This window comes from Pyxicephalus adspersus, chromosome 11 (genome assembly GCF_032062135.1).
Source record: "Pyxicephalus adspersus chromosome 11, UCB_Pads_2.0, whole genome shotgun sequence".
NCBI classification, from domain to species: Eukaryota; Metazoa; Chordata; class Amphibia; order Anura; family Pyxicephalidae; genus Pyxicephalus; species Pyxicephalus adspersus.
Window position 1 is genome coordinate 29,306,659 of NC_092868.1, and position 20,600 is coordinate 29,327,258.

The 20,600-nt window shown below is 38.0% G+C and overlaps 1 protein-coding gene across 8 annotated transcripts in view; it reads right to left on the reverse strand.

The window, feature by feature from the left end:
• LOC140340396 (myosin-10-like) overlaps window positions 1-20,600 on the reverse strand; it is a 132,080-nt gene that overhangs the window by 80,295 nt on the left and 31,185 nt on the right. For 7 of the 8 annotated variants that reach the window (XM_072425566.1, XM_072425564.1, XM_072425561.1 and 4 more), the window contains exon 1: window positions 11,585-11,740. The exons of the other annotated variant lie outside the window; for it this stretch is intronic. The gene's annotated coding sequence lies outside the window, so the exon portion shown is untranslated. Of the gene's footprint in view, window positions 1-11,584; window positions 11,741-20,600 lie in introns of those variants that run through there. 8 annotated transcript variants of the gene reach the window in all.

The window sequence follows — 20,600 nt, forward strand, 5'->3', positions numbered from 1 at the left end:
AGACTATAAGCTTATACAACCTATGTAAGAATTACAATATAATTACATTTTATTACATTGTATTTATTACATTGTATTAGGGATAAGACTGGGGGCGGGGGGGCAGATTGGGTGTGTTGCAGTGCAAGACGCATGCTGATATAAGGAGAGGAATAGATGGAGAGGTTCATTATGGTGCTACTTTCTCTGTCATTGTGTAGATGTAGGAAGGAGATATGTATGTGAACAGGAAGCTGCAACAGGGAAAGATCAGATCTCCTACCTAGGACCACCAGGACTGTGCTGTGTAAATCTCAGGACTGGATGGATAGAAAAGCGAGTAAAGAATTCAGCTTGATACCATCCAGTCACACAGTCATATTGTATTTGGGGCCACACAAGTGCCAACTTCCTTCCCAGCACTCTACAATCTACCTAACTGGTACTGCCAGATGCTTCATTTAATTCTGCAAGTGTCAAAGTGTCCCTATTATGTCAGTTAATGTAAATTTCCTGCAGTGAATCATTTTAAGTCTTTCCTCTTGCAGGTATGATGAAGATTCTACACTTCACTGTCGTAAAGAACATCTTACTGACTTAGGGGACAAAATAACCCTGACGGCTTCATGGGCCTGCAATTATTCCCATGTGCCCGCCACCTGGTTGCCCATCCCCTTTATATTCCGAATAGCACTAAATCTGGTTCAAGGAGATCTGTGTTCATTGACTTCCCCCCACTATCTGTAACAGGAGGCTTCCTGCTAAATCGAACAACAATGAATAACACCAAACTTAGAATTACTCCTTAATTGTGTGAACATTTCTTGTTTACCCACAATTACCTCTCTGTGATCAAGAAAGTCACCACCCCGATCTTCTTACAGAAGAGGCAAATACAAACAAGCCCACTCGTAGGAAAAAAAAATCACATTAACTAGGCAGTCTTCTTCCTGCACACAGATGAATTATAATACAAGTCCAGTATATCACACTGCAGTCACACTACAGACACTGGGAGGGTGCGGTGCCTAAGCTAACCTTCAACAACAAAACAAGCAAGGTGTGCCTATAATTAGGCAACACAAGGCATACAAAAATCACAAAAATGTTTTTGTTAACCTTGTCTTTACATGGAAGATAAAAACACACCAAATGTATCTCAGGGTAATCAAAAACATTCTGAAATTTGGAACAGACCTATACATTAGCATGGATTTTACCTGCAATGGGAAAAGACCTCCCAGAATTTCTTCAATAGCCCATTGTTCTTTCAATACAAAGTACGCTTAGCAGCTAGGCCAGGGGGTAGATCTTCAATTCACACAACTGTGCATACAAACAATGACCTCATGTGTGATTGTTGGATAAAGTGTTCAGTTCCTGACATTCATACAGCCTCCCTATATATATATATATATATATATATATATATATATATATACACACACAGACACACATACATTTATACACACATACATACACCACATGTTCACTATATGTGTGTGTGTAGGGACTTCCGTCATATACTAAAACAGTCAATTTTATAAATATAAAGACAGCTGACATTTTTAATAACCTAATGAACTTTCGCAGCCTTAGCCATCACCCTCTATATCTTCATATTTGTCATTCAGGTAATCCTTTACATTAAATGGGCAATGAGGAGGATCAGAGGTAGAATAGGGGGAGAACAGGTAGGGATAACCTTGACTCTTACAGGTAATTCAATATCTGCATATTAATTATGCTGCTCATTGGATCTACACATGAAGGTAACCTCTGCTATGAGTTTTCATGATATTTTGTTTTATTTTCTGGTTATCTTTAACAAAAACATGAGAAAATTGCTTTGCCATATGCTATTCAGAATGAGTTTATTGCAGTTCTTGTTGCTGCTTTCGTACAAGTTTACTATAAATTTAAATGGCTTTCATTCTTGAGCTTCATTAGCTTTTATAGCAGATGTTGGGGAAAAAAGGAACCTATTCTTTCAAAGCCCAAGCACATTACTAGATGTCCCTTTGATGTTTGAAATCATAAAGCTGAATTAGCCCTTCACAACCACACCTTGTGGAAAAGCTCCCTGGACCAGGTTTATCTAGTTTGTGAAATATGCTGGGTGCTTGCATGCCTCAGGAGCTCTCCGAAGCAGTGCTGGAACTGGCGTTACCAAGACCATTTTAAAACTAGGTTGACTCAAAGGAAAAAACATGAGCGGGAGCCCAGTTTTCCTAAAAAGAAATCCAGATTTTGGACATGGACAGATACCCTAAATTTTTTACAATGCACCTCATGCAGGAGTGTCAACAGCTATGCTACAGGTGTGCTGTGTTACTATTCCAGAATGGCATTGTAACACAATGCACATTTTATCATACATTGATGTGAATGTTTTATATTTGTGTACATGCACCTTGAAAATTATAATTCTAGCTGCCCTTTTCCCTATAAACTGATAACATTTACACATGTATTAGTAACGCTAGACGCTAGAGGATAAACTTTCACCTTGATTTTTGGTTTTGTTGATGATGGTGGTGCTTTTTTTATCTACCAATATTTCACGTAGAAGAATCTTTCTAGAACCACAGTTCTTTTCTCCCTGCTGCAGTCACTTTATACTTACCATGTTGCATTCTCCATGCTGATAAATGGAAAACCCATTTGGGCTCAGTCCCATACCTAAGAAACAGTCACAAACCTAGTGGAGAGACCTTGCTACAAGATAAAAAAAATAGCTGAATGTAAGCCAACTCTCTTTCATCTAAAACTTTAATTGAATTTTCGGGTGGACATGCCCTTCGATGATTGTGACCTGTGAGGCATGTTGAGTGTGTAGTTGGGTGTAAGCAAAATGTGTCTGAACTCAGATATATTAGTTTGTACTAATAGTCTGCCCTAAAGCACATCTTGTCATTGCTGAGAAGAATGAAGAATTAGGTATATCACTCACACTCACTAATATTGGTATTAGGTCATGCAGGATGATAAAGTACTGATGCACCCAACACTGAGAACTTTCTTCAGATTTATATAGAATAGGCTACTGAAACTCATGTGGGACTTTTTTTGCTTTTTCTACACAATTTATTTTGTGTCTCTGGAACACTAAGTGAAGAGGAAAGTACAAACAGTAAAAAAACATAGGATTCACCTGGGGCAATATAAAACCAGGTAATAGGGCTCCTTCATTACATGTTCATTGGGCTGAATGGGGTAGCATTTGTCAGCTCACGCTCAAGAGGAAAACAAGTAAAAATACATAGTTTTCAAGGGCCCAGGTCATACAAATGCACTATGTTGGCGTGCACTTAATACGAATAAGACATGCTGCACCTAAATGCAGTACAACTTGTATTGAGGAAATAGACTCCCGCTCAGTAACACAATGGACCTGATTTATTTAAGCTCTCTAAGGCTGGAGAGAATGCACTTTCATCAGTGAAGCTGGGTGATCCAACCCACCTGGAATGGATTTCTTAAAATCATTTGGTATTTGTTAGCAAAAGTTTTCAATCCAGGACCAGATCCATTCCAGGCTTGCTGGATCACCCAACTTTACTGATGAAAGTGTATTCTCTCCAGCCTTAGAGAGCTTTAATAAATCAGGTCCATTGTGTTACTGAGTGAAGTTGGGATATCACGGGAGAACCTGGATTTCCTGGATCATTCAGGTTCTCGCATGATAGTCTATCTTCTCCAGTCCTGGTGAGCTTTGATAAATTAAGCTCAATGTGTTAAATCACTGCAGCCCACCGCATGTAGTACAATTATGATTATTATTATTATTATTATTAAACAGGATTTATATAGCGCCAACATATTACGCAGCGCATCATGCATCAGCCCTCCCTAAATGCAACACATGTGGTGTGTGTTCAGGCTTGGATGAATGAATTTCTAAAGATCCATATACCCAATAAAAAAAAAGCATTGTAATGCCAAGAAACAGCCTAAAATATATGATTTAGAAACTCATACTTTACTGCCTGATGTATTTCATGCTCAATAATTAACTATTTAATAACATTTAAAAACACTGAATGATGAGAACAAACAATACTCCTGTATATACAATCAATGAAAGTGTAACGCTGGATAGATAATTGCAGTATATTTCAAATTGTCATGGAATATAGGCTGAGATGCTGGCAACACTTGCAGTTTAGGAACTTTTTATTGACAATAAAGCCCAGCAATCTTCTACCCATTGGGCCCGATTTATTACAGCTCTCCAAGACTGGAGAAGATACACTTTCATCAGTGAAGCTGGGTGATCAAGCAAACACGATCCATTGCAGGTTTGCTGGACCACCCAGGTTCTCTCATGATAGTCTATTTTCCAAGCTTGGAGACCTTTAATTTGATCGGATTTATTAAAGCTTTCCAAGGCTGGGGAGGATATACTTTCAGTGAAGCAGGGTGATCCAGCAAACCTGGAATAGATTTCTACAAAGTCATTTGTTAGTAAATGTTTTCAGTCCTGGACCAGATCTAGTCAAGGTTTGCTGGATCACCCAGATTCATTGATGAAAGTGTATCGTCTCCAGCCTTGGAGAGCTTTATTAAATCAGGCCCATTGTGTCACCGGTTTCCCAGTTTCAATGGGCCAAACAATCAAAATGTTTTTCAAATTAATTGTTTTTCAATATTCATTTGGTTGCTGTAAACAGGTTGGGAAAAGCAGACAAAAAGCACAAGTGCCAGAAACATCATTTCATGCATGGACAGCATATTTATGGGTGCACACAGGCATATTTATTGCATGCTTATTGCTAATTGGCTGCCACTGAACATTTCTTAAATCCATTTAAATCTTTAACACTGGCAGCAGAATTCAGTCTTCTTTAAATGATTTTAATGTATTAGTAGTACTTGTACAAACTTTGCAAATCTGTATGATGTATATCAATATATAATTTTTAAAAATGGACATGATTAAGCCACACCCCAATTTAATATACAGCTCTGCGTAATATGTTGGCGCTATATAAATCCTTTATTATTATTATTATTATTATTATTAATAATAACATTAATAATAATTCACATCTATGCAGTTGAGTGTGATAACAAAATAAAGCTGCTTGCCTATTTAAATGGCTGCCGAAGCACCATAAAAAATGGAAAACACATCTGACAATGTGCTGCAACACATGTGTGCTCCTTTAACGCATTGCATGAACTACGCTGCAATGGATGGTTGTGTGTATGGGGTAACCCCCATGGTAATAGAATACAAGTGAAAATGGTCTTAAAAAAGCAAGTTGCTGAAAAAAATGCAATGGGAATATTTGTACTGACTACCAAACTTGTTTTTTCCTGGTTTAGTTTTTTATGAAAATCAGATGAGGAATGGATGTAAAAGATGTCTGTGTGCACACTGTAATCACACAGACCCCTCCGCCCCAACAAGCAGTGACAAAGGGGGACCTATGTGCAGGAAGGGTCACATGATGGGTACACTGCACATTTTGTTTTCCCATTTTGTAATCCTAGATGGTGCGGTATGTCTGGCAGTGTGTTCACGGATTTTGAGTAAAACAAATTACAAACAGTAACATTGTCCTGCTTATAATTATAAAAAGCCCTCCAGCCCAAACTAGTGCAAAGAAAACAGCAATCATTCATCTGACATACTAACCCATAATAATGGAGAGCCAAGGCAGTTCTTTAAAACATGCGGTCCCAGAAACAGCAGCATTTTGGCAACAGCATTCATGAAACAAAATCTTGATGGCCCAATCGCAGTGCCATTTGTATTCCATAGCACTCTAACACACCAATGATAATCTGATGCATGTGCTTTGCAGAACACCCAATGCACAGTAAAGGTATGTTATGCTATGCAATAAAAAATAGAGCATGTTTGATTTATGATTCCTTTTACTGTGTTACTATACCATATAAATGGTCACAAAAATGCAAAGCACAATAACGGGAGGTATAACATGAGAGGGTTAGTTTACCAAAAAGGGGTAGCAATCAGTCTGACAGATCACTAGATATTGTTCACCATTTGAAACTGGAAAGCACCATAAAACAAAACAGCTTTCAAACACCCAGTTTTCTCCTTTTGCAGCTGTTTGCCACCTTAGAAGGCAGAGTTACCTCAACCTATTTAATGTACAGCGCTGCATAATATGATGGCGCTATATAAATGCTGTTTATTATTACTATTATTATTATTAATAATAATAATAGAGCTTTGCACTGCCAGTTGAAAGGTATTACAATACTTATATTCTCCATGTTTAGAAGTCTGATCATTGGGGAACAACATTTGCTTACATTTTTAAAACTTAGGCATTCAGGTTTCTTAAAAATGGAGAACAAAAAAGTAAAAAATATTTTTTGTTCTCTGCCTTTTACAAATTGGCCCCATAGAGTGGATTAAAATCTTAAGCAGCTAGCATCCTTGTATTTAAAGTTCATTCCGAGTTCATTGTTTGTAAAATGGTCTTGGATTTCCTGGCCCACCTAATTAGTTTGTAATGACTATCCTGTAGCACAAAAATATTTTCCAAACACAAAGCAGCAGGGCAGGTCTATTGACATAAAAAGTGTTGCTTATTATATTTGGTGATATTTTGCACCCACATGCATACTTATGCAAGGCTGTGGCACAATATGGCACGTGGTCCAAATACCTCCTGTGTACTCCAAAGAGTGATCTGAGCCCTGTGCTAAATGATCATTGCAGTGTATGTCAGCACTGACGCTTCAGTCTTCATTCTAGTAATTCTACCCTAAAGGCACCAATACATGGGTGTGCCAAGAATGACAAACACCATCCCTAGCTTATAACAAAAGTATGAAGTCATATCATTCTATATGAAATCACTCATGTATTTTACAAACTTTAAGTGTAATAATTTCATGTGATCACAGATCTGTATAGGATCAGTCCCCAGATCCTGGTGAGTTGTATTAGCTGTGAGGTCCAGAAGATGTAGAGAGATCCCAATTAGGGGCTCTACAAAATGCCCAGAGATCCCGAGAATAGGCATGCAACAAAGTCTACTTAGCTGAATTTATTGGCATTTTTTGTTAATGGCTTGGAGTTTATTAATACCATCATATTTAAAAAGGATTTATTTAGCGCCAACATATTAGACAGCGCTGTACATTAAACAGATACAGACAGTGACACAGGAGGAGGAGAGGACCCTGCCCAGAGTTTACAATCTAGTTTAGTTTTTAGCTAAACGTATGTTTATAGCCCTCCATGATGTTCAATTAGTTCAGTGCATACCTACATTCTGTGTATATATATCCCAGAACAAGCATTGAGAGATATTTGTTAAGAGATTAAACTGACTGGACATGTTCACATTGTGCCACTGTGTCTCTTGCATAAAAGGTGAAGTAAACATCAGCTGATGTAAACTTTTCCACCTGTTAGGTCTGCAAGATGTTGATCACATTGCTATGTATTCTTCTCTAGAACTCACTCAGTGAAAGGCATGGCATGCACCAGTTATAGTTAGACTAGACCTACTAGCCTAGGTATGTCTTGGGTGTACATATACTGCAGTGACAAGAGGCAGCTGATATTGTCATTGATATTCCATTTGGGTGAAGACCAAAAGTCCCAGGGCAAACCTCAGATACTGGACAGGTTGCAGGTGTGGCCAGCGAACAGCCTCCAGATATGAAGAGTAACTGTGAATAAGCTCATCATTATTATTGCTACAAAATCAGTATTAACTGGGTGTGAAGAGGATGAACACCTATGAATACAATACCCATTAACAACACAGGTCAATGTTGGAACTGGTCAATGGCTTTCAGAGGAGATAGTAGAAATTTCCAAGGTTGGAAAGAAAGGTAGTATTTAAAGAGATTAAACCCTAAAACATTTTGTTGCCTTGTAGTAAGGGAAAATAAACCCGGATTACAAATTGTCCATTCCAGGCATGTTTGGAAGCCTTAAAAGGACAGCCAACCAAAAAGTTAGGTCTCTAAATAAAATGATTTATAGTCACAAGACAGTATGCGGGGGGGGGGGTATATACACACACACATACATATACACACACACACATAAATATTTGGACAGAGACAACTTTTTTCTAATTTTGGTTCTGTACATTACCACAATTAATTTTTAATGAAACAACTCAGATGTAGTTGAACTGCAGACTTTCAGCTTTAATTCAGTGGGTTGAATAAAAAGATTGCATACAAATGTGAGGAACTAAAGCCTTTTTTAACACAATCACTTCATTTCAGGGGCTCAAAAGTACAAACAAACAAAGTACAAAGTACAAAGCTGATAAATAAAATGTTCATTTCTAATACTTGGTTGAAAACCCTTTGCTGGCAACCTGTAGTCTAAAACTCATGGACATCACCAGATGCTGGGTTTGCTCCTTTGTAATGCTCTGCCAGGCCTTTACTGCAGCAGCTTCCAGTTTTCTGTTTGTTTGTGGGTCTTTCTGTCTGAAGTTTAGTCTTCAACAAGTGAAATGCATGCTCAATTGGGTTCAGATCAGGTGACTGACTTGCCTATTCAAGAATATTCCACTTCTTTGCTTTATTAATCTCCTGGGTTGCTTTGGCTGTATGTTTTGGGTCATTGTCCATCTGTATTATGAAACGCCTCAAATAAACTCCAGACCTTTTATCTGCTTAATTGATAATGACATAAAGAAGGAATTGTCCACATCAGCCCATGAAATAGCCTTTGAGTCAATTGTCCAATTACTTTTGAGCCCCTGAAATGAAGTGATCATGTTAAAAAAAGACTTTAGTTCCTCACATTTTTATGCAATCTTTTTGTTCAACCCACAGAATTAAAGCTGAAAGTCTGCAGTTCAACTGCATCTGAGTTGTTTCATTAAAAATTAATTGTGGTAATGTACAGAACCAAAATTGGAAAAAAAGTTATCTCTGTCCAAATATTTATGGACCTAAACAAGGTTTAAACTCCCACAAGAATACATAGCATTGATATAGAATCTGGCAATGCCTTATACATTTTAAATCCACCTCTGTGTCTAGGCCATTAAAATTAATGATTGAAAAGGATTTTTCCTAACAAGTGTAACCAATGAGAAGAAAATAATACAATTTGCACTAATGATTCCTGCTGCTACTATCCAATCAATGAGCAGGACAACAACTATTTCTAATATTAGGGCCTCAGAATCAGTAACCATGTATGATACAAATGAGCAGAATGGTTGGCATGAATGGCATTTCTGTCATGTCTCCCACCTTTGTTACTCAACAAAATAGAACTGCACAGCAACTCAGAGGGACTACAGGTGGGAGCCTCCAATCTCACAGTGCCCTCCACCAGTGCAACCATTGGGAAGTAAAGGAGATGCATTATTTACTCCGATATAATCGAAAAATGGCTTTCTGTAGATGGCCTTCTTCTTAGTGACAGCTCACAAACTGCTGGAATGTCATCATAGATCCCTGGTCATGCACCAAACACCATGATGATGGTTCCAGAGAAGCATTGGACATGTAATTCTGCTTTGACTCATCTTAAAAACTTTGTGACATTTTGTGCTGCAAATAGGAAAGGGAACATTTTAATAAATTATATGCTCATGCTTGAGTAGGATTCCATAAACTGAATGCCAAAACTGCAGGCAACTAACAGTATCAGCAAGTACATTCATACATAATACAAAGTTCTTCACTTTTATATTGCACAGACCAAAAATGATCATTTTATCTGCAATAAGAACAACAAGATTAACCTTTGGTGCTCACTTGAGACATATCTTTTTTCAGGAATGTTCTTCCTTATTGCTTCTCATTCCTTTCTACCCATTCAATAAATGCACTTTTCCCAGACTGGTTTATTCCGATTTCTAACCTGGGGCCTGTGTGGTTGGTGATATAGACTACAAACAGCTCTAAAGTCTAGTGCCCACAAGAAGACTTGCTAGCATTTTTTTAACTTGACTTACCAATACATTTAATGTTTTGATGCACACATGTGCTAGAAATTACCCTTTCAAACATGTTCCCAGAAATGAAAAGCATTAGTAATTTTGATTGGATGTACTTGATCATTTGTACACATGATACTCAATTACCTATTTATTTTATTAAAAACAAAAAAAAATTGTCCATAAAAATAAAGCAATTAAAAGAGAAGAGAAGGGTTTGAACTCCTCCCTGATTTTTTTTTCTGTGTCCTGTCTGGGAGATTTCACTTTCTGTGACGCTACAGGAAGTGAGATGAAATTCCTACAAAGTAATGCAACATTCCCTCAAAGACAGCTACCATTGGAATAAATGAATATTTCCCCTTACAGCTTGTTCTGGTGAAGGATTTCCCTTTTCTAATAGCGATAAATCATTAGGAATATTATAGAGAGGGTGAATCTTCCCAGCTTGCACATAGACAGCAAATAAACACTTGACGGGGGTTCTAATGCTTAACCACCCATTCCAAAAACCAAGGATAAGGATTTTGGCAGTACATCCACTTTAAGTGTCCCTAAAGCAAAGACATTGTAGCAGGTTCTGCAAGGATAGTGTGAAAGTAGTGCCAGCAATGACTAGTCACCAGACCGGTCCATATAAAACACAGGGTGGATCTCAGCTAACCCTTACTTTTACATCTCAGCAATAAATTCACCTAGCATTTCAAAGCTCAAACATACCCAACTAAGACTTCAGAAAGGGATCAGAAAAAAATGATCTGATGTCTGCAATCCAATAACATAACAAAAAGAGGGGAGTCAGCATGTTAAAATATAAATAGGAGTCTGCATAGCTTATACAAAAACTTTCAATGGTCATGTTCACACCATGGTTGTTATATTTTCTTCTTTTTTCACTTTTGGTCATTTTCAATGGAAGTTTGACAAAATAAGGAAAGATTGACAAGGGAATAGAATGTATGAGCTGAATAATAATTGTCAATAGACACAAAACATTTAGTTTCATGTGTCATGTAAACAAATGAAAATCGTGAAAGAAGGAAATGTTTTAACAAATCGATCACAATTTCCTACTCAAGGCGCAGACGGTGAATAAATACATACTAGGGGAGGGTTAAGTGAATGCATTGCTTATATCTACACAACCTAATGTAAAGTAAGCACACGGCAAGCCTTGGGACGTTACGCCCCATGTACCTTCAGATGACATTATGCTTATGAATACATGACAAAGATTGCTAAAATAGTTACTTTTTGATTGTTGCACTTATTCATTATTACAACTAGTGCAATAGTTACAAAATAGTAACAATATAAAAAACAACAACAAACATAAATTCATTTGCCCTGAAAATATTCTGATTAAATGTAAATCTGTTACCGCTGTAGCTAAATCACATCCCACAAGACTGCACTACAGAAATCAGAAAAGGTTAAATGCACATTCACCTGCAACTTTTCACAATATAAAAATACTTGTGAGGAAAATCAACCAAGTTTTAGATTTCCTTCTAATATGTTCAATGTTTAAAGTTAAAGAACTACATTCTACTAATTCAAAAAACACAGATAGCATAGAAGTTCTTTCCTGAATTGGATCAAAATTCTCAAAGCTCAGCAATGAAAGGGTTTCACAGACAAGCAGACCTTGAGATTCCAAACTCTGCAAGAGTTACAAGCAAGCAATGTACCTTTCTTCCAATGAAACTGCTCTACTTCCTTCCAGAGGCCACAGACCTAAATCAGCAAAACAAAATGATCCTTTGTAAAGCAATGGGGGTGATTAACTCCAAGGTAGAGCTCTCCTGCAGCCTGCTCCTCATCCAGACACACAACTGTCAGTGCATGTCGGGAAGTGAGAGGAGAGGGAGTGCAAAGGTCCCTGATGTCACTGAGCAAGGAGGGGCAAGCACTGTTCTACTCTCCCATGTAAAGTGCTGAAACCTCAGAAGCAAACATACAACACACAGACCTGGGCTGGGCTGCTTTTTTTTACCTTTTGTGACAAAGGTGTGAAGGTTTTCATTCTGCTAAACTTACAGATAAGTTAGTGTTCAATACTTCAGTTCATAAAAAGAAGAATACAAAAGGGTTCTATATGTAAAGATTGGGTACAACAAAAAAAGTACCTGTCGCAGTCAGTAGAAAACTATGGAGAAAGTAAATGCAATGGAAAAACATTGGCTAAATTGTAGGCGATTGTGCAGCAAAGAAAATCTGCAGCCAATGTGCAGCAAAAGTAGGTTAAAAGTTAAAGCGTATCTAAATTAAGAAATTTCACTTTACATAAAAGGGTAGACAACCTTATGTAAGGTAAAAATTCATTTTATTTTTTTTTTCAGTGCAACAGTGCAAAAAAAAAAAAAAAAAGGGGTGCAGCACCGCCCCCCAAATCTCGATCGCCTAGGTTATCGAGAATGAATGGGAGCACAGAGCCTCCCTGGATACCTACATCACACATCCCAGGAGGCCCTTGGGTGCTCCTTCTGAGAATGTCGGAAACGAGCACTTTCATCAAAGGAAAAAAATTGCCGATCTGCTGCATGCGCAGTGAGATGGGCAAGTTTATTTCCCATCTACGTCACTCGATCCCGTGCCTGGGTGACGAAGGAAGAAGAACCCGGAAGAAGAGGAGAAGAGGGGAACTTTTGAGTTTAGTCCCTCTTTAAATAAACTGCAAGGGTCCCTTTTAGCAAACATCACTAAAAATGTATTGAACTTAAGCAAACAAACTGTTTTTGCTATCAGTAGAAGAAGTGATATGAGTAAAATAATAAAAAAAAAAACATTATGTTTTTATAAATATTATTCATTATTATTTTCTTATCCATTTCTTTACACCTAACAGTGACAGAAAAAGACCTCATATTTTTCCTATGTGATTATTGTATTACAGATTTTATTATTACACAGTATTTATATAGCGCTGACATATACGCAGCGCTGTACAAAGTCCACAATAATGTCACTAGCTGTCCCTCAAAGGTGCTCACAATCTACCTGTCCCTATCATAGTCATGTTAATTTCTTTATGTATGTTAATCTTTAATACAGTCTTTTTGGGGGGTAAGCCAATAAAGCAAAAAAAAAAAAAATTTTTATTTTAAGAGGATCTAAAGTTTGATCAGGCAGCTTATTTTTGCAGAAAGTGTTAGGCAATGTCCCGTCTGCAATAATCCTTCTTACCTGCCTGATTGCAATAGCCGAGCTTCCCCTGCGCTTGCCAGGACTGAAGGAACACCTGCAGGGGAGTTATGTCATCCCAGCTCAGCCAATCAGGATGACTGAAAGAAGTTGGTGGCACCCTGCGACTGCAAACATCCAAACTCATACAGTCCCACAAATTGGAACATCCAGGTTGTGACTTAATATTTATCTACTGCAGGTATCCAGAAATGTAGGTCACCTCCCATACCCCCCCCCCCCACCTCAGCTCATTAGATCCCACCTCTGCTTATCCTGCTCTCCCTATTAATGGTTTGTTCTTTGGCAGCACATGAGCATGCTGCTCACCTGGCACGTAGAGATGCCCTCTTCTCCTAGTCTGTGGTGGTGCTATAGAGAGGAGTACAAGCGGCTGATACAGTCACATTTGGGTTCCTATAACAGCTAAATTTAAAATCACATTTTAAACTACAGTATTTGTGTATAGTTTATCTGCTTGGAGTTCTGCTTTAATAACCGATAGCCTGGAGTGATCTTATGCTCGGCTTATGTCTCCAACCAGCTCCATCCTGAATTTGGTCAATTCTCTTCCCTCTTGGCTTAAACCAGGATACATTTATATATATGCACGGCTAGTAAGTGGAATAGCCCTCAACCACCCTACATTACATCAAAGCAAATTGTCACTTCTCAGCATTGTGGGCATTCAGGTGATTTATGTGGTACCAGACTATTCACCCCCTGCCATGGCAATGCCAACACAAAGGAACAGGACCATTGGAGATGGCTGCAGGAAGCTAGGCCACTAAATGCTTTCCCAGGGATCTTCAGATGATTGAGGGGGCTGTCTGGTAAATTGGCAGCTAAACAGAAGTTATATTTCTATTTTAGAAATTTCACTTTGCTTTTACATATTTTAGACAGATGGCATGAGGGCTATGCTGCTCACTTGTCATGAAGCTGCATGAAAGAGCCCTTGTTGGTGTGGCAGAGGCACAGGAAAAACTCCAATGTAGTATGAAGCAAGTGAAGGAACAGAGATGTGGGGGGGTCAACTCAATTAAAATGACAAAGTTCTATTAGTTCAGCTTTTCTCAACTTTTGGGGAACTCCAAAATACCTTTCAGGTATTGGGGAACTCCAAAATACCTTTCAGGTATTGGGGAACCTAAAGACCTGAAACTATATCCATAGCTCACTAATTCGTGTGGTGATCAGTAGGAGAAATGCATCTTAAATTACTGGCCAGTGGGAGGAATGTCATCCTTAAAGATCATTGGTATCACCTAAACTTCTCATAGGTCAAGGAACCCCCAGCAACCTCTGCAAGAACCCTGGTTGAGAAAAGTTGTATTAGTTTATATGCGCCTGATCCCCTTTATTTGGGTGGAAAAATTATTTCCCTTAGGACACATACAAAGGTTAGTTCTAAAAAACACTAAGCGCACACCTTACAAACAAAATTGTGAATGCGAACACCAAATGTGAAAATTTCAAGCTGATTCATTTAATAAAAAAACATATGTGTGTTTTATATCATGAGTGCGTTTTTTCTTAGACTTTGTACACAAGTCATCGACAAACAAACTACTTTATGGCCCAAAAATTCCATAGTTGTAATAGTTCTGCGTAATAAATATGAACACGGACTTTCCGAATTGGTGTATGTAGGGTTTAAGTAGGGTGGTTTTTAAAAAAAAATGTCAGGTCACATGACAGTCTCTCCTCCAATCATGGAACCATTCATGATTCTTCTGAAAATTACATGCCGGTTTCTATTAATGGGATGGGCTTTAGTGTGTGTGGTGCATCAGTGCATACCAATATCAGATCTAACTATTCAGGGCCTAAACAAAATGAAGAGCCTAATCATGCTGCAGTGTAGCTAGAGAAGCCCACCAACATCAGAGAATATAATGAGCAGAGATTCAAGGATACCGGTCTCAATACCTGGCTCTTCTCCTGCCTTTCCATTATTTTCAGCTGGATCACAGTCAGCACAATGCAGAGCACCTCTGTGATTTATAGGTGCATTGCTCATTTTTGTGCAGTGACACCATGCCACGGTTTTTCAAGTGAGCCTAAAAGTTTTAGTTGTGTTTGTAATAATTCAGTCTGTAGATGTTAATGTAGTAAAAAAAGAAAAATGTAAGGGTTGAGAAGATTAGAAAGATTAGAAAAAAAGATACAGATAAGAAAGATTAGGGCAACATACACAAAAGAAAAAAATACAATTAGAGTAAGGCTGCATACCAATGCTAGATTTTTGTTGTTAGAAATGATCTTTCACAATCGTCATCAATGACAAGCGACTGAAAGATGAATATGCATACAGTGCCATTCTGTTCTATGGAGAGGAGAAGGGGGAGAATGAGAGAGCGGCACTTTGCAGTGCTTTCCTTACTTCACGTTGATTACGACTGTACAAATGGATGGATGGACGAATCCATGTCGCCGTCAGACGGCCTCTGTACACGTCAGAACATGCGGCTTGTATTGGCCAAGAATCATCTTATGTGCATACATAGCCTAAGACTCCTCAAAACTTTAACAAGTCAACAATCATAAAATATATATATTTATATTATATATTGACATACAATACTAAGTAAATAAAATAAAGCCCCAGAATATTGCTGAGTGGTAAGTGTTTATACAAAACAAATGTGTTCAACAACAAAACATACACATGATACCAACGGATTGTTACAAACAATTTACCATCTGACTGGTATTACCAACTTCTTGTAGTAGTAAAAAAAAATGGAAATAAATTAGTAAAATTCAACACAATATTAAAGCTAAAATCCAGGATTTCCCAGGAAATGCCTAGAGAGAAGTAAGAAGAACTAATTTCAAATGCGACCCAATTGTACCTGAATGCACACTCTATTTTGCCATCTATACAAGTCCTAATGACAACATACCACCTTTGAAAGATTCCATTCCCAGGGCTAATACTCAACTCTGTCCTCTCTTCTGCTCAATTCTCCATCCTAATAACACACAAGTACTCCATCAGTAGAGCGTTCCTGTACAAGGTAGTGGAGCTACGGAGGTTGATCCCAGAGAACCTAAAAGTTATAAGATGCCAGTAAGAAGCTCAACATGCTAGCAACTATTAAAACTAAAATCGGTGAGGAGATATTAAATCCAGGGCTTTCCTTTTCACATATACCATCTGCCTGTTATCATGCAAGCCAGAGCTTTTACAGTTTGCACTAAATTATTTATTGAAGAACTTTACATATTGTTTTGTATACCATTTGAATATGCCTGTCAGAGAGAAGTACGGTAAGATTACTTCACACAGTTTTAGTGGTATTTACCTTCTTGTGACAAATGGAAAGTTTTTACATTGTATGTATCAATTCTCATAAGACAACTGGAATTGATGAATTTATCACCAACAACTTATCTATGTTTGTTTTATCTTTGCTAACCAAAGGAAATGAAAGTATGGTGACCCCATTTGTAATTCATGCAGGATGAAATCTGGGTTTACATAACCTCTAATCCAGCGGTCCCCAACCACCGGGCCGCGGCCCACTACCGGTCCGCGGCGGTGTTTTCAGTGGGCCGCGAGTAAATGATCCATTATTGAAAACGAAGCGGCACCCAACCACCATCCGCGGACCGGAAGTGGTCCGCAGCGGTGTTTGTATGAGATGCCGGTAAATGTACACAGTAGTCTGTGTACAAGCAATGCGAGCACATGACATGCAGCTCGATTGGCTGTCAGATGTCATGTGATCGCTTTGAAGCAGCAGAGGTGCACAGAGAGAAAAGAGAAGACGCCAGAGTATGTCTTCTCTTTTCTCTCTGTGCACCCCCCCCCCCCGGTCCTCAGAGAAATTTCCTTCCGTGAAACCGGTCCCTGGGGCCAAAAAGGTTGGGGACCGCTGAGCATTGATGGATTAGAGTCTAATCCATCAATGCTCAGCTAGAGGTGTCCTGTGCCACTCCAACCATTGGGTGTTACCTTAGCAAATGTTTGGTAAAAATTGGTTTGGCTAATATTGACTTTTCCTCCCACTAGAATGGCTCAGTACACATAAATGCTCAGTAAAGCCACCTTCACCTGCTTGAACCTGAACAATGACTACTGTATGTTGATTAACGTTGCCCGTGTGACTCTAAATACTTTTGTTATATTCTTCTTGGTAAAGCAAATGATATCCTTGGTGTTGTTCGATGTGTCTGCAGGTATACAAGATCTTAACAAGGCTTTTTAATAATAGCAGCACACAAAATGGCATAGAATATGGGGTTTATACTGACCTTCTGGTATAAACAAACTTTTCTGATTTTTTTTTCAATTTGTTATTTATAAGATACACTCAGTATATCTGTATCTAATAGATATGGCCAAAGCTGTTGCATAGTAAGATTCTGAGCACTCTGAGCAGCACTTTACTCGACAAAGAGGTCTCATCTGCAAAATCAATTCCCATGGACAACCCTTGGACAGCTTTTCCAGGGTCTCCTGGCTTTGGACACTGGCCTATAGAAGTTTACAAGTGTTCTGCACAGGTAAGACATGAACATAGATATCAGAAGGATGTAAACATTACCTAGGAATGTGAGATAGGGACATGTAGGGATCTGGGTGGGGTACTTAAGAACATAAGGGAAAAAGGTTAACTCTGAATTTGCCATTGTCCTTTTAGATAAATATTATGTTGTTACATCAAAACTATTACAAAGCTTATGTTTTCTTCCTGGCCCTCTAACACAAAATATGTTGTCCATGCCGAATGATCCCTTTCTTTGTACTAAACCCAGCATCATCAGCAACGTATAGTGCTACAATCTGAATCAGCAGTAATTGCAATTATTTTAGGTTTAGAGCAGTTTGAAGATGTCCAGCAGAAGAATGTATATGAATGGCCTAATATATTTTGCAATTCTATCAGGGCTAAATATGAATCAGAGATGTATCATTTAGGTTCTAGGCAGGACCTTCTTCCTAAAAGTATGTTTTTGGTAACTTCATAGTCAGGAGTTTATTGAAAGAGATTATGTTTAATATATATAAAAAATCAAACTATAAAAAGTGTGCAAAGTAATTATGGAATTGATGGTTTCAAATTAGCCCAATAAAAAATGTTGAGAATATTTATTGCACTGTCACTTTATTTATCACTTGAACAAAACAGGGCAAACTGCCCATTGCGCCAAAGCCTACGGTGGCCAATCACGAATTGAATAGAACTTATTTTCTTATTGGATGCCATAGCTAAGAAAGCTCATCCCTGGCCTTTACACTGCATTATTCAATAACTTCTACTGCAGCAATAAGAGTTGCATGTTATTCATTAAAGATTTATGAAAGTATCAATTTCCCTCTGCCTGACTCAGTTATTCTAAAACAAGTAAACCATTATAGGGCAATGCCTTGAAGATATACAGTCTCAGCATGCATCACATACGGTACATCAAAAGTTGTGTTTTGCCACATAAATTTAATCATACTTTCAAACTATACTTAAAATCTTTTTTTTTTTTTTTTGCTGTCTGTGACAGCTAACACAAAGAATGAGAGGAACTGTGGTTACCAGGGCAGAATGACACAGACAAAAGTTCTAACCCTCCCGATTTGTCTTTACTCTGGATATGTTTTATCATTTTCTGTCCCAAAAGAAAGTTAGAGGAAGTCACTACAAATGGGCTGCATTATATACAGGTAGTCCCCGGGTAACATACAAGATAGGGACTGTAGGTTTGTTCTTAAGTTGAATTTGTATGCAAGTCGGAGCAGGTGCATTATTTTATTAAATGCAATTAGGACCGATGTTTGTCTCAAAATGTTATTAGGCAGCGTGGTGTCAATTACTATATAAAATCCTCACTGTAAGGTAATCACAAACAAAGCAAAAAAAACTTTATGGAACCTGAACATTCAATAAATTCTGGAGCAAGCTGTGCTTTTATATGCAAAGAGAAACAACTGCAGAGATTGCCTTGGTCATTAAAGATTTACAAGGTTTCAGAACAGCAAAAGACTTCTTCTGCAGGTCATGCAAACTGCCCCCTCCACCCCATCAAGCCTCTGTCCTGCACACAAGGAGTTGTTCGTATGTCGGATGTCCTCGGGGACTACCTGTTCTGGCCATAGACTAGATTGCATTCACATATGAAGCAGTTTTTCTGTAGTATAAAGACAGTTATAAATACAGGAAAAGACACAAGTATTGGGAAGCCAAAGTAATGTTTTACTAATCTGAAACTATACAGAAACTGGAATTGTACAATCACACTGCATGAGTGACAATTAAGATAACGAGCTAGGCATCTACATGTAATAAACTAACCACCTGTTCAAGGCTGCGGAAAGACAAACTGGAGAATTGATGACTTTCATTTTCATGCTTGTGATAAATGTTACTTAGCTATGAATGCAACCATTCACCACCTAACAAAGATCAGTGATCCCCAGGAATACACATTGATAGGTCTACATAAAGATAACAGTACTGTCCTGTTTTATACCGTGGCAGTGTGGTATTAGTGAGTAGCCATCTGTGAGTTTATCCCTGAGCTAGGATCCAGAAATACAAATGAAATTTCCATGGAAGGTAATGCAGATTTCCTATATGTATTTTATCTGTGTATTTTGCTGTTCTCCAGGATTTAGTATTTTACCTTTTACACAGTTGTATAAATAATAGATTCTCCGTTTAGTTTTACAACTATGTAAAATGCAGAAAGTATTCAGACGGGTTTGGGGCAAATTCGAGGGCCCCTATGATACCAAGGTGGACCATTAAAAGAGTTTAATGAACATTTTGTAATGATGCACTGCAAAATTGCTTTAACATGCCATTCACAATCAATGGTGCTGCATTGGTCCAACATCTACTGGGAGACACATATGACCCTGAACCACCTGCTGGGGACTTATTAACTAACTAAAACTAGAATTTATCATATATGCACAATTCTCTACAAATTCCTACGTAATAAAAAGTGTAAAGGTTGCTGCATGGAATATTCCTACCTTGTATGTCACTTAAGAATGTACATTTTTTACAGTAAAGAACTACACAATATAAAATACACTTTCTTCTTGTTTTTACTATAAGTTAATGCCATAGATGTCTATGTTAGTGACATATGTCTATAGTACAGACATTGGATTGTGTACTCCTATATGAGACAGCGATGTGAATGTGTAATACGTTGGTGCTATATGAGCCTGCTACTGCGAAAATACATTATGATTTGTACAATCTCCTTAAGATTTAAACGTACAGGAAACTATTTCTGGGAAGTTAAAAAAAAAATAGACTACAAACATTGTGGACTCCCTTCATATTAATGCCGCAATGTACAATTCAGTACAATGCAGGCCCGAAGCCATGTCTAACCAGACTGGCACACCTTGTGCTGTATTGTACATGATGACATATGAGTGCACGTCCACAATGGAGATCTAGAAGATGGACAGGACCATGGTCATAAAAAAAAAAAAGCTAGTAGAAGAGCTTGGTGGGTCAAGGTTTTATGATCAACCTCTCCTCGAAATACAGAATTCTCTCT